The 12153-nt window shown below is 38.5% G+C and overlaps 1 protein-coding gene across 1 annotated transcript in view; it reads left to right on the top strand.

The window, feature by feature from the left end:
- ITPR2 (inositol 1,4,5-trisphosphate receptor type 2) overlaps window positions 1–12153 on the top strand; it is a 538352-nt gene that overhangs the window by 290566 nt on the left and 235633 nt on the right. The gene's annotated exons all lie outside the window — the stretch shown is intronic.

Genomic DNA, 12153 nt, shown 5'->3' with positions numbered 1-12153 from the left:
GTGAAATTAATCAGTATTCATTGAGGTTCTGTTATGCATACAAGGCTTCAGAAATTCCAAATAAAATGGAATGCAAGGGGATAACAGCTAAGGGAAGGTTAGTACATTATAGGAAGAATTTCTCATAGAGTCCTCTTTTGTTTGTTTGTTTGTTTGTTTGTTTTGGCGGTACACGGGCCTCTCCCGTTGCGGAGCACAGGCTCCGGACGCGCAGGCTCAGCGGCCATGGCGCACGGGCCCAGCCGCTCCGCGGCATGTGGGATCTTCCCGGACCGGGGCACGAACCCGTTTCCCCTGCATTGGCAGGCAGACTCTCAACCACTGCGCCACCAGGGAAGCCCCCTCTTTTTTTAAAAAATAAAGTTAATTAGGGCTGTCAGAAAGGAGGAGGAAAAAGAAATATAGACTGGGTTGGACTTCAAAAAACAAACAGAGGAGCTGGATCATTCTCTCAACTAGAGGTGGTTCTGCAGGTATGGGGAAGGGAAGCTTATAGTGTGTTTCATAATCGTGGTCATCGTCACTGCTGACATTTGTCAGTGCACACCATTTGCAATGCTAAGCAATTCACACGTATTATCTCATTTAATCCTTAGGTAGGCTCCTTGATTATTTACATTTTACAGTTGAGGAAACAGAATTATCTAGATTAGGTAACTTGGCCAGGGTAATGGTATGTGCTCAGTAAATATTTGATAAATGAATAAATGGTTTAACTAATTAATGACCACGTAAAATATTTTTAGTCTTTTCTCCCCATCTGCAATTTGGTTTAAGTAATTTAATATTAACAAAATTTAATGATGGTGCAGTTTTAATTTGAGTACATTCAAAAGCAGTTATAACCCAAGAGGATCAATTGAAAATTATTAGAACTAAGAGATTAATAGAGTTCATCTAGGTGATTAATTATAAATAAGTATTAACTTGGTAGATTTTCTATATATCCAAAAGGGAGAAAAAATGTGAAAAAGATATGTCACAACAGCAATAGAAATAGTAATTACTTAAGAGAAAACTTAAGAAAAACAAGAGAATAAAATTATATTGATATTTTGAGGGATATGAAAGATTTTAATAAATGGAGAGTTATACTATTTCTGGATTTCAAAATTCAACTTGTAAGGATGCCAGTTCTCCTCAAAATTATAATTTTAATGCTTTACATCCAAGACCCCTCCTTTGCACACACCCTTCCCTCGTCACGGCCCACTCGGGCTTAGGCACCCCGTGTAGGGCCATGCCCCACAAAGATGCATCCTCTGGCAGCTTGGCCTTTGCCACCTTCCTGCAGTTCCCCCTGGTCCATGTCACCCTGCTGCTCTGAGGGATGGCCTCTCTTCCCTGGTGGCCTCTGACTCTGTGCTGGGTCACTCGTTTGCATGAATACCCTTATCACCTTTGACATGGTGCCAAGCTGTCCCCTGCCGTGGACGCCCTCCTCACCCGACTCAAGTCTAATTCTCCACTCCCGGCAGCCTCCTGTGCACATGCCTTCCACTCCTTTCTGGGCTCGAATGCTCTGGACCACCTCAGCCCCTAGCACTCCTTGTCCAGCGCTGGCACTTGACTTTTCTCTGTTCCTCCTCCAGGTTTTAGGACAGAATAGTTCAGGAAGGGAAGGGAAGAGATAAAGGAAGAGGCCACCATATGCGTTGCCAAAAATAAAGAAGGACACAGAAGAGAACCTAAATTTTATTTTAAAAAGTTGCACATAGCAAAATGTCCGGCAGGATATCAATAAAGAAATAACACTGGTATCTCTGGCTGGTGGAATTATAGGTCAGTCTGGTCCTGTTGTTCTTGCTTTCCTGTAACTTCTGAGTTCTTAATGATATACTTTTCAAGTTATGATAAAACAGTACTAAAAGCATCTTCATTTGGATGAAATCAGCTGGGAAATATACTAACCATTAAAAACTAAAATCTGAAGGAAAAGCAAAGAAATGTGATGATGCTATTTACTTTACATAGGAATACATTGTGTTTGCTGCCAAGTATATTTCTATATTTTATATTTTAAGGCTGTCCCCCCTCTTCCTCATCTCCTTCCTGCTTTCTATCCTCTAATTCTCTTCCTCCTCCCCTTTTTTTCTCCCCTCTTTTTTCCTCCTGCTCTTCCTCCCTCAGTACTTAGCAAATGCAATGAGGGGAGACACCAGTTGGCCCTACCCGGGGCACAGAGGGCGTGCTGTTCACACCACTTACAAATTGAGAAGCAAAGAGCTTTGAGCCACAAGTGAGATTCCATGCTGTGCTTTCCCTCCGTGTTGCAAGTTGCTGCTTCAGTGGTGTTCCCTGTGTACTCACATCAGGATGGCAGAGCTTTAGGGGTGTAAAACAGTCACTGAAACTGGATCAGTCTAAAATTCTTTCATTCCATTTTCTACCATTTCCTCGACTGTTTATGATTTAACAGGAAATTTTAGTCTCTTTGTATGCTAAAAGACATATGTGATAGGAAGTCTAAAAAATAATTATATCTAAGTCTACAATCAGGGTAGGTTTGGAAGAGTGATGTATTGGTATAAAATCTGTTTTACTTTGCGAGGATTGTTTTTTAATTGAAGTATAGTTGATTGACAGTGTTTCAGATATATAGCACAGTGATTCAGCTATACATAAATATACATATTCTTTTTTATATTCTTTTCCATTCTGGTTTCTTATAGGATATTGAATATAGTTCCCTGTGCTAGATAGTAGGATCTTGTTGGTTATCTATTTTATGTATAGTACTGTGTATCTGTTAATCCCAAACTCCTAATTTATCCCTCTGTTACCCCTTTCCCCTTTGCTAAACATAAGTTTGTTTTCTCTGTCTGTGAGTCTGTTTCTGTTTTGTAAATAAGTTCATTTGTATCATATTTTAGATTCCACATATAAGTGATATCAAATGACATTTGTCTTTCCCTGTCTGACTTACTTCACTTAGTATGATGATCTCTAGGTCCGTCCATGTTGCTGCAAATGGCAAGCATGTTTTCTTCCACTTCCTTGTTTGTTGTTTCCACCTGAACAGTTAGGAAGCTATGGAGATTCCATCCCGCTCTCCCCCGCATTTGTACTTCCCCCTCCTTCTCCTCCCTAATGGCCTAGTTTGACCCCTCTTTGCTTCCTTTTTGGACCACTGTAGGCATTCAATGTTCTTTCCTTCTGTCTTTCTTCACTTAAATAAATCTGCTACCAGAATAATCTTCTTGAAGTGAAATTCTCTCTGTTGGTTTAAAAGCATCAACAACAAAGTCCTCAGCCTTCAGCAGCATACCTTTGTCTAACAAACTAAGGATGGATTCCTCTTTGCAATGTTTGTGGCCTCCACAGCCCTACCTCCTCTTTTGACCTTGCTCACTGCTTCTCACCCCCACCCAGCAAACTGAACTATTATGCCCCAGGCATTGCTCACACTATAACTTTCCTTCTCCAGTTTCCACCATTGCCATCTCTCAGCATCTTTTCTATTACTCAAAAAAATTCTTTGTCCAAATTCCTCCATAAAAGCCATTTCTGACTCCCAGGTCCAGATCTGAACTCACCCTCATTTGGCCGTTTATACTTTTCTTATGGTCTTTACTGTATCCTAGCTTACATCATCATAGATATTAATCTACTAGATTTTGAGGGACAGTGACTATGAAGTATCTGTCAAAAAGACATTAATAAAAGCTATTATCTAGGATAAAAAAAGGTGAAAAGCAAATTCTGCTTTGCGATGGGTAGGCCACATCTTTTTTTGTTTGTTGGTGGATGCTCTTTATGGAAAAACACATAACCAAAATGAGAGGCATTCAGAAGTGAGCATCCATAGTAGTAAAGGGATCTAAACCCATCTTACTTGTGTAGTGATTGAAAACATTTGAAATATTTAGACAAAGAAAAGAAATCCAAGGGGGAACATAATTATTTTCCAACATTTCAAGGTATGAATGGACTTCTTTTACAGGTTCCCAGGAATGGGATTATAATTAACATATGGTAGCTGCAAGAGGCAGATTTTTGTCCCATTGTAAAGAATAACTATTTTACAGTTAGTAGTCTTAAAACCTTGGGAGTCACATATGATTCTTCCCTTTTGTTCACTTGCATTAAATACAATAGCAAGTTCTATTGGTTTCACTTCTAAAATACATCTTTTTGTGTTCTCTTGTGGGGCACCCTTGTCCAAATACACCATAATCTGACATGGATTACAGAAGAGTCTCCTTACTGAACTCCCCACCTCTACCCCAGTCTCACTACAATCCATTCCCTACACAATAATTAGAGTGATCTTAAAATGTAAATCAAACCGTATCTTTCACCTATGTACAACTCTCCATTTCACTGAAGATTCCTATGCCTTTTCATGACTTAGAAAGCCCTTCATCATCTGAGCTTCATCTACTACTACTACTTTCCCCCATTTCCCTACCCTCACTTCACCCACACTGGCCTTCATTCTGTCTCTCATCTACAAGCCTTTTTCTCCTCGTAGGGCATTTGCGTGTGCTGTTCCCACTATTTGGATCCTTATCTCCCAGATGGTCACATGTTCAAAAGTTCAGTGCTCAGTGAAGTGTTCCAGCCCCCCCCATCCTATCTTACTGTCTTAGCACTTATCACTGTTTGAAAGCACCTTGTTTGTTTGTTTGTTTGCTTCTTTGTTGTCGGCTTCTCCCATTAGAGTATGAACTATGAAAGCAGGGGCTTTGCTTTATTCACTGATCACTACTGCCTAAAAGTGTCTGGTTCTGATGAAGCCAGTTTATGAATGTTGTTGACTGACAATAATTCATGAGCTAGATATTAAGCAGATAGTGAAATTTAGGAATAGAAAGGTTAAATAACTTGCCCGATTAACAAGTAGTTGAGTTGGATTTGAAATCCAGGTTCCTCTGAGTGTGAAGTTATGCTCTACCAGGTTGTCCCAGAAGTCATATCTTAGGAAGCCCTGACATATAAACTAGAACTATGGCAGTTTGGCTTGCTGGTAGGGAGCTGTCTGAAGTTTTATAACTCAGATGCAAGGTCATTTTCGTGTTTCAGCAACTCTTTGAGAATACAAAGGGGCATTATTATAATTCAAATATGTAAGAATTTATAGTTATAAAACAGAGAATATACATATTTAAGAAAAATATTACAAGTCAGGAGAAAACTTAGTTTTTATAAAGCAAATTTTCAGTGCATTTACAAATTGGTAAACATATTCCTATACATGCAAATAGCTATTATATTATCTATTACAGTTACATTTATATAACAGTTTGCAGTTTGTAATGTGCTCTCAACGACATTGGTTCAACTCATCTATCATCAAAAGTATTTCACTCTCTTCCATATTTGTACATTGGACACAAAAGATAGTAAAAACAGCAAAAGTATTTACTAAATTAGCACTTACCTGGCTGGGAGTAGAGAGCATTTATTAGTGATAGACATTGTGGTAAACCCTATGATGTGGACATAATTCTTAGCCCCATTTTACAGATGCAGACATGAAGTTAGCAAGGTTAGACAGCTTGCTAGGTCACACAGGCAGGTGTGAACCCCTTCTAGACTGACATGTTAGCAGGCATTTGTGATGCTCTACTATCACAAATAGGTTTAAATAAACATTGTTTTATACCTTTAAGGTACAAAATATTGATCAAGATGTTAATGCCCTTGGTCAGTTACTGTTCCTCAGTTTATTCATTTATATAAAATACAATAGCACATGTTAGAAGTACTTTGAGAAAAAGCATCCAAGGATTACTCCCATGTTACTTCACTTAAAAAAGAATTTTGTTCCATGTGTTTCATAATCTTCAAATGATTTAGGAGGATTAACACTGGGTACTTTGTTGGAAATATAATCATTTTTTCCACATGGACATTCTGTAAAATATCATTTACAAATGGTTTGAATAATGAACATCAATCTTCAAGCCAGTTGTTTCCCCCCCAAATTCGAATGTGTATAAATCATTAATTCTTTGAGAAGAGAAATTCAGTCTCTATTAAAACAAACATGTCTGTTTTCATCTATCTAGATGTTATGGCTGATTGTATAAAGAGGTTGACATAGTACATCCCTGTAATTATGGTTTTAAAGTAATAATGGAAATATAAAAACTCCATTATTAATTAACTAATTAATTAATTTATGGCTGCACTGTGCGGCATGTGGGATCTTAGTTCCCCGACCAGGGATTGCACCCGTGCCCACTGCAGTGGAAGCACACAGTCTTAACCACTGGACCACCAGGGAAGTCCCTCCCATTATTACTTAAAAAAAATTAAATATAAATGAGTCAGAAGATATGGCAAAATCTTATAAAGGTTTTCACTTATTTATTAATTGAACTATTTATAATGAACCATCATTATCTGAAAGGCATTATTCTAGTTGTTAGGGAAATGCAGTGTGTCAAGCCATATTTCCTGCCCTCAATGAATTTCTAGTACATTTGGGTAGATGTAACATGTATGGAAATCACAAAGCAGAATAAAACTAAGTACCTTATCTGTTACAAATTTCTAGAGCCTGACACTGTGCCTAGAGCATGGTAGGTACTCAATGAATATTTATTGTATGAACAAAATATCTGGGTGAATACAAAGAAATGAGTGAATATCCTATTCTTGTCATTGGCTGCATAATATCCTATTGTGTGCCTATATTCTAATTTATTTAACCCCATTGTTGGTTATTTATGTTGTTTACAATCATTTTTCTCATGAGGAAGGATAAGGTAAACACCTAAAGGTAGAATTTCTAGGTATTCTAATTTTAACAGATACTGCCCTCTGTAGAGGTTGTTCAATTTATATGCCACAAGCAATGTAGGAGAGTATCTTTCTCCTTGATAATGTGCTGTGTTATCAAATTCTTACATATGTGCAAATCTTATAAATAGAAGTATTGTTATAGTTTTAACGTGTGTTTCTCTTCTTATGAGCGAGGGAAAACAAAACCTTTCCATATGATTGATTCATTGGTATTTTCTGTGAACTGTCACTTTTTGTGTTTTGCTCACTTTCCCTGAAGCCTTTGTTTTTCTCGATAGTTTGGATAGCCCTTTATTTCTTAAGAAAATGAGCTCTTTGCCTATAAGTAGCCAATATTTTTTCTCAATTTTTCATTTGTCATTTCAATTTTTTTTGGCATGCAGGAATTTCTTTTCTTTTTTTTTATAAACATTTATTTTATTCATTTATTTTTGTCTGCATTGCGTCTTCGTTGCTGCACGCTGGCTTTCTCTAGTTGGAGCGAGCAGGGGCTACTCTTCGTTGTGGTGCGTGGGCTTCTCATTGCAGTGGTTTCTCTTGTGGAGCACGTGCTCTAGGACTCATGGGCTTCAGTAGTTGTAGCATGGGGGCTCAGTAGTTGTGGCTCACGGGCTGTAGAGCAGAGGTTCAGTAGTTGTGGCGCACGGGCTTAGTTGCTCCATGGCATGTGGGATCTTCCCGAACCAGGGATCAAACCTGTGTCCCCTGCATTGGCAGGCAGATTCTTAACCACTGCACCACCAGGGAAGCCCAGAAATTTATTTTCTTTTAGGCATTTTAGGTTTTCTTTCATCTTCAGAATGGCCTTGATCAGTATAAGATGCTGTTTCTTAATTCCCATTGAGAATTTTCATGTTTTTAGTTTCTCTGTTTGTGTTTTTGGTGTGACTGTTTGCAATTTTGAGTTATCTGGAATATATTTAATTGTAAGGTATAAGATATGGAATTAACTTAATTTTTTCCAGATGACTAGTCACGTGTGCCAATAGTAGTTCTTGCACAACCATAAAATTATATGTTCTTTTTTTATTGAGGTAAAATTGATATAGAACAATATATTAGTTTCAAGTGTGCAACATAATAATTTGATATTTGTATACACTACAAAGTGATCATCACAATAAGTATAGTTTCTATCTATCTGTCACCATGCAGTCGACCCCCTTCACTCTTTTCACCCACCTCCTAACCCCCTTCTCCTCTGATAACCACTGATCTGTTCTCTGTATCCATGAGTTTTGTTTCGATTTGTTTGTTCATTTGTTTTGATTTTTAGATTCCATGTATAAGTGAAATCATGCAGTATTTGTCTTTCTCTGTCTGATTTATTTCATTTAGCATAATAACCTCAAGATCCATCCATGTTGTTCCAAACGGCAAGATTTCCTTCTTTTTTATGGCTGAGTCGTATTCCATTGTATGTGTGTATATATGTTTTATATATATATAAAACATATCTTCTTTATCCATTCATCAATTGATGAACACTTAGGTTGTTTCCATATCTTGGCTATTGTAAATAATGCTGCACTGAACATGGGGCTGTGTATATCTTTTGGGGTTAGTGCCTTCATTTTCTTTGGATAAATATCCAGAAGTAGAATAAGTGGATTATATGGTAGTTCTATTTTTGATTTTTAAGAAACCTCCATACTGTTTTTCATAGTGGCTGCACTGATTTATATACCCACCAACAGTGCAAAAGGACTCCCTTTTCTCCACATCCTGTTTAACACTTGTAATACAATTATTTTATTTATTCAATTTAGGGGTTAATTAAGTACAGTTTGAGTACCAAACAAGAAAGAAACATTTTGTGTTTTTAGTGTTCTTTGTATTTTAGAACACTAGTGTTTCAGTACAGATTTATCCTGGATATTTTGACATGATTCAGAAAAGGTACTGCTCTCTGCCCACCCCATTATACCTTCCTTGTGCACCAGCTGTCCTTGCTCTTGTGGACCTGTACAGGAGTGCTTGACAATAAATGAAGTGTTATAATTACTGCTCACACTTTCTGTTGCCTTTCCCCCCTACCTGTCAGTTTATCTAAGCATTTTTTTCCATGGCACTTACCACTGCAGTATGTGTGTTCTCAGAGATTTTTGGTCTGGCAGTTACCACCAGTAATTTTGTCTAATTTAAAAATTTCACACAATATGCAAGACTTATAATAATAATAATTAGAATATAATAATATATTAATATAATATAATAGAATATATAATAGAATAGAATATAATAATATATTAATATAATATAATAATAATTAGAAATAGATTTCAATCACATCTTAAAAACACTGCAAAGTCTTGTCACATCTAGAGAATTTTCAGGGTTTGTAAGCCTAATTAGTTGGTTAGCCCAATAATCACAATACCTGTGAATAAAGATAGCGCATTTTAGGGGCCTCCCTGGTGGCGCAAGTGGTTGAGAGTCCGCCTGCCGATGCAGGGGATACGGGTTCGTGCCCCGGTCTGGGAGGATCCCATATGCCGCGGAGCGGCTGGGCCCGTGAGCCATGGCCGCTGAGCCTGCGCGTCCGGAGCCTGCGCGTCCGGAGCCTGTGCTCCGCAACGGGGGAGGCCACAACAGTGAGAGGCCCGCATACCACAAAAAAAAAAAAAAAAAAAAAGATAGCGCATTTTAGAGAGCTGTCGCTGCGCAGAACTCTATAAAAGGTGAATGCATTAATAACAACCCATCCTCTCTCTTATTAGTTTTTAAAGAACTCCATATGCTTATTCTCTGGCAAAATACCCTTAATAAGATAGTATCTTAGCTGCAGTCCAACTTAGGAGTGAAACAGGAACATTTATTTTTTAAACATCTTAAACTTTAATGTGACCACTAAAACACAGAAGTTGGAGTTAATGCTATGTGCCCGAAGAATAATAACTGACTGTTGGTAAATTCATTAGTTTTTCCTTATTGGGGGTGGGGAGGTGGGATAACCATTAACCCCAAGAATTCGTCCTAGTTCACATTGCGATATACTATTTATATCAGAATTTTTTCTAGCTAAATAAAAGGAAGCTAAGTTTGAATCATATTTTTGGTTGCATTTGAAAAATATTATTCTAGTTATTAATGGTCTTGTAAGTGAGATCTTGAATTAATTCCTTTCTTTTCCTAGTCACAATCTTCTGCTTTAATTTGTAAACAATATATAGAAAGCTAAATTAGCACTGTCAACTTTTTTTTTTTTTTTTTTTTTTTGGCTATGTTGGGTCTTCGTTTCTGTGCGAGGGCTTTCTCTAGTTGTGGCAAGTGGGGGCCACTCTTCATCGCGGTGTGCGGGCCTCTCACTATCGTGGCCTCTCTTGCTGCGGAGCACAGGCTCCAGACGTGCAGGCTCAGTAGTTGTGGCTCACAGGCCTAGTTGCTCCGCGGCATGTGGGATCCTCCCAGACCAGGGCTCGAACCCGTGTCCCCTGCATTGGCAGGCAGATTCTCAACCACTGTGCCACCAGGGAAGCCCAGCATTGTCAACTTTGCTTTCAAATTAATCTTTATAATATTTTGACAGAGCAGAGAATCTATTTCAGGCCATGTCTTTAATGGTATTAATATTTTTACAATTGCTTGAAAAAGTTTTGTCATTATCTACACAGCTGACTTATTTTAACTCAAATCCTTTCCTCAGTTGCATAGTTAATTTTCTTTTATTACCTAGAAATTGTGATTTAGCCTTTGGCTAGAGTTTACCTTTGGACATGAGAAAATAGGGTTTACTTTAGCCAGTTAATTTATATCGTGCAATCTGCGCTAAGACAAGAGACTAGAAAATACCACCTAGAGTGGTACAGTTTGGGGGACCAAAAAAACCCTTTCAATAAAGTTTGGGATGGTGGAGTCTTCTCATTCTTGTTTGACCCTGCTGCTGGCCGTAGTGGAATAGTGGCAGCAGCTCATAGATGCATGAGGTAGGGGTGCGGGGGTGAGACTTCCCTGACCACACTGATAGGAGGGCTGCACTGCTAGGAATAATGGAGTTGCTACCATTGGATTCCATTCCAACTGATATCATTAGAAGAATACTCCTTGAGCACGTCTTTGTGTAAGTGACATTCATAGCAACAAATGCTCACTTGATGATTAGTTGTATCTAACGTACCTGGTTCCTAAAGGGGAGGTAAGTCCACCCCCCCAACTTTGTTTAAACATGAGCGGAAACTTTGTTGCAATAAGTTTTGAGCAACTTTCAGTTTTACAATTTTCGTTATTTTCTGTTGCTTAAAAAATAACATATAAGAAGTATTGTCTTCTGTTTGACTTTTGAATGTTTAGAGCAAACCCAGTTTATATGTGAAACAGCCATAAAAGGATGAAAGTCTTGCCGGGATTTGATCATGGTGCAGGATTAAGTATTTATAAAAATATGTGCAGCCTGGCCTTTTCAAGGCTGTCCGTCCTTCAGATGGGACAAGAGTGCAGTTGCTTTGCTGTGTGTGATGGACAGAAACAGAGACATTGTATGCTTTGGAAAGGGAAATTTATGATGAATATTAGGAAAACATTCACTACGGAAATTTGGGCAGTGGTGCAATTGATCGTTAGGGTTGCCTTAGAGCTGTTATTTCCTTAACACTTCAGCTTGAGCCCTTGTTTAAATTGGGAACTTCTTGTGTTGGTAGCTAAGATTATCTGTTTTCAGAGAAGTTTTTAAGTATCTCTGAGCTTCAGAGAATTTTCACCGGCAGAAATAGTACTTCCCACTGTTGTTGTTTTCCTTGGGATTAGGACTTCAACATATATTTTTGGGAGGCACCATTCAATCCATAATAACATTATAGATGTTTACTAGAATATGGCCAATATGCTTATTTAATCCTATTAAACACACACAGTAGACCTTCTCAGTTTAAGGACTTAACATCTTTCTTCAGCTCAAGGTGACTAATTGTCCTCTATATTTTCTTAATCATTTCTTCCTTTTCATTCTCTGATATTTCTTTCTAGAGCTTACACTTATTAGTTATTTGACTTCCTGGATGACCCTCCCTATTTCATATTCTCTGTTTTATTTTCCCTTTGACTCTTTTTAATTAATTAATTAATTAATTAATTAACTTTTGGGCTGCGCTGGGTCCTTGTTGCTGCGTGTGGGCTTTCTCTAGTTGCAGCGAGTGGGATCGTCTCTTCATAGCTGTGCGTGGGCTTCTCATTGCGGTGGCTTCTCTTTGTTGCGGAGCATGGGCTCTAGGCACGCGGACTTCAGTAGTTGTGGCACATGGGCTCAGTAGTTGTGGCTCACCGGCTCTAGAGCGCAGGCCCAGCAGCTGTGGCACGCGGACTTAGTTGCTCTGTGGCATGTGGGATCCTCCCAGACCAGGGTTCGAACCCCAGTCCCCTGCATTTGCAGGCGGACTCTTTACCACTGCACCACCAGGCAAGTCC

The sequence above is a fragment of the Mesoplodon densirostris genome, chromosome 11, assembly GCF_025265405.1.
Source record: "Mesoplodon densirostris isolate mMesDen1 chromosome 11, mMesDen1 primary haplotype, whole genome shotgun sequence".
Lineage (NCBI taxonomy): Eukaryota > Metazoa > Chordata > Mammalia > Artiodactyla > Ziphiidae > Mesoplodon > Mesoplodon densirostris.
The sequence above is the reverse complement of the archived record's forward strand: the minus strand, read 5'-3'. Positions and strand labels throughout refer to the sequence as shown.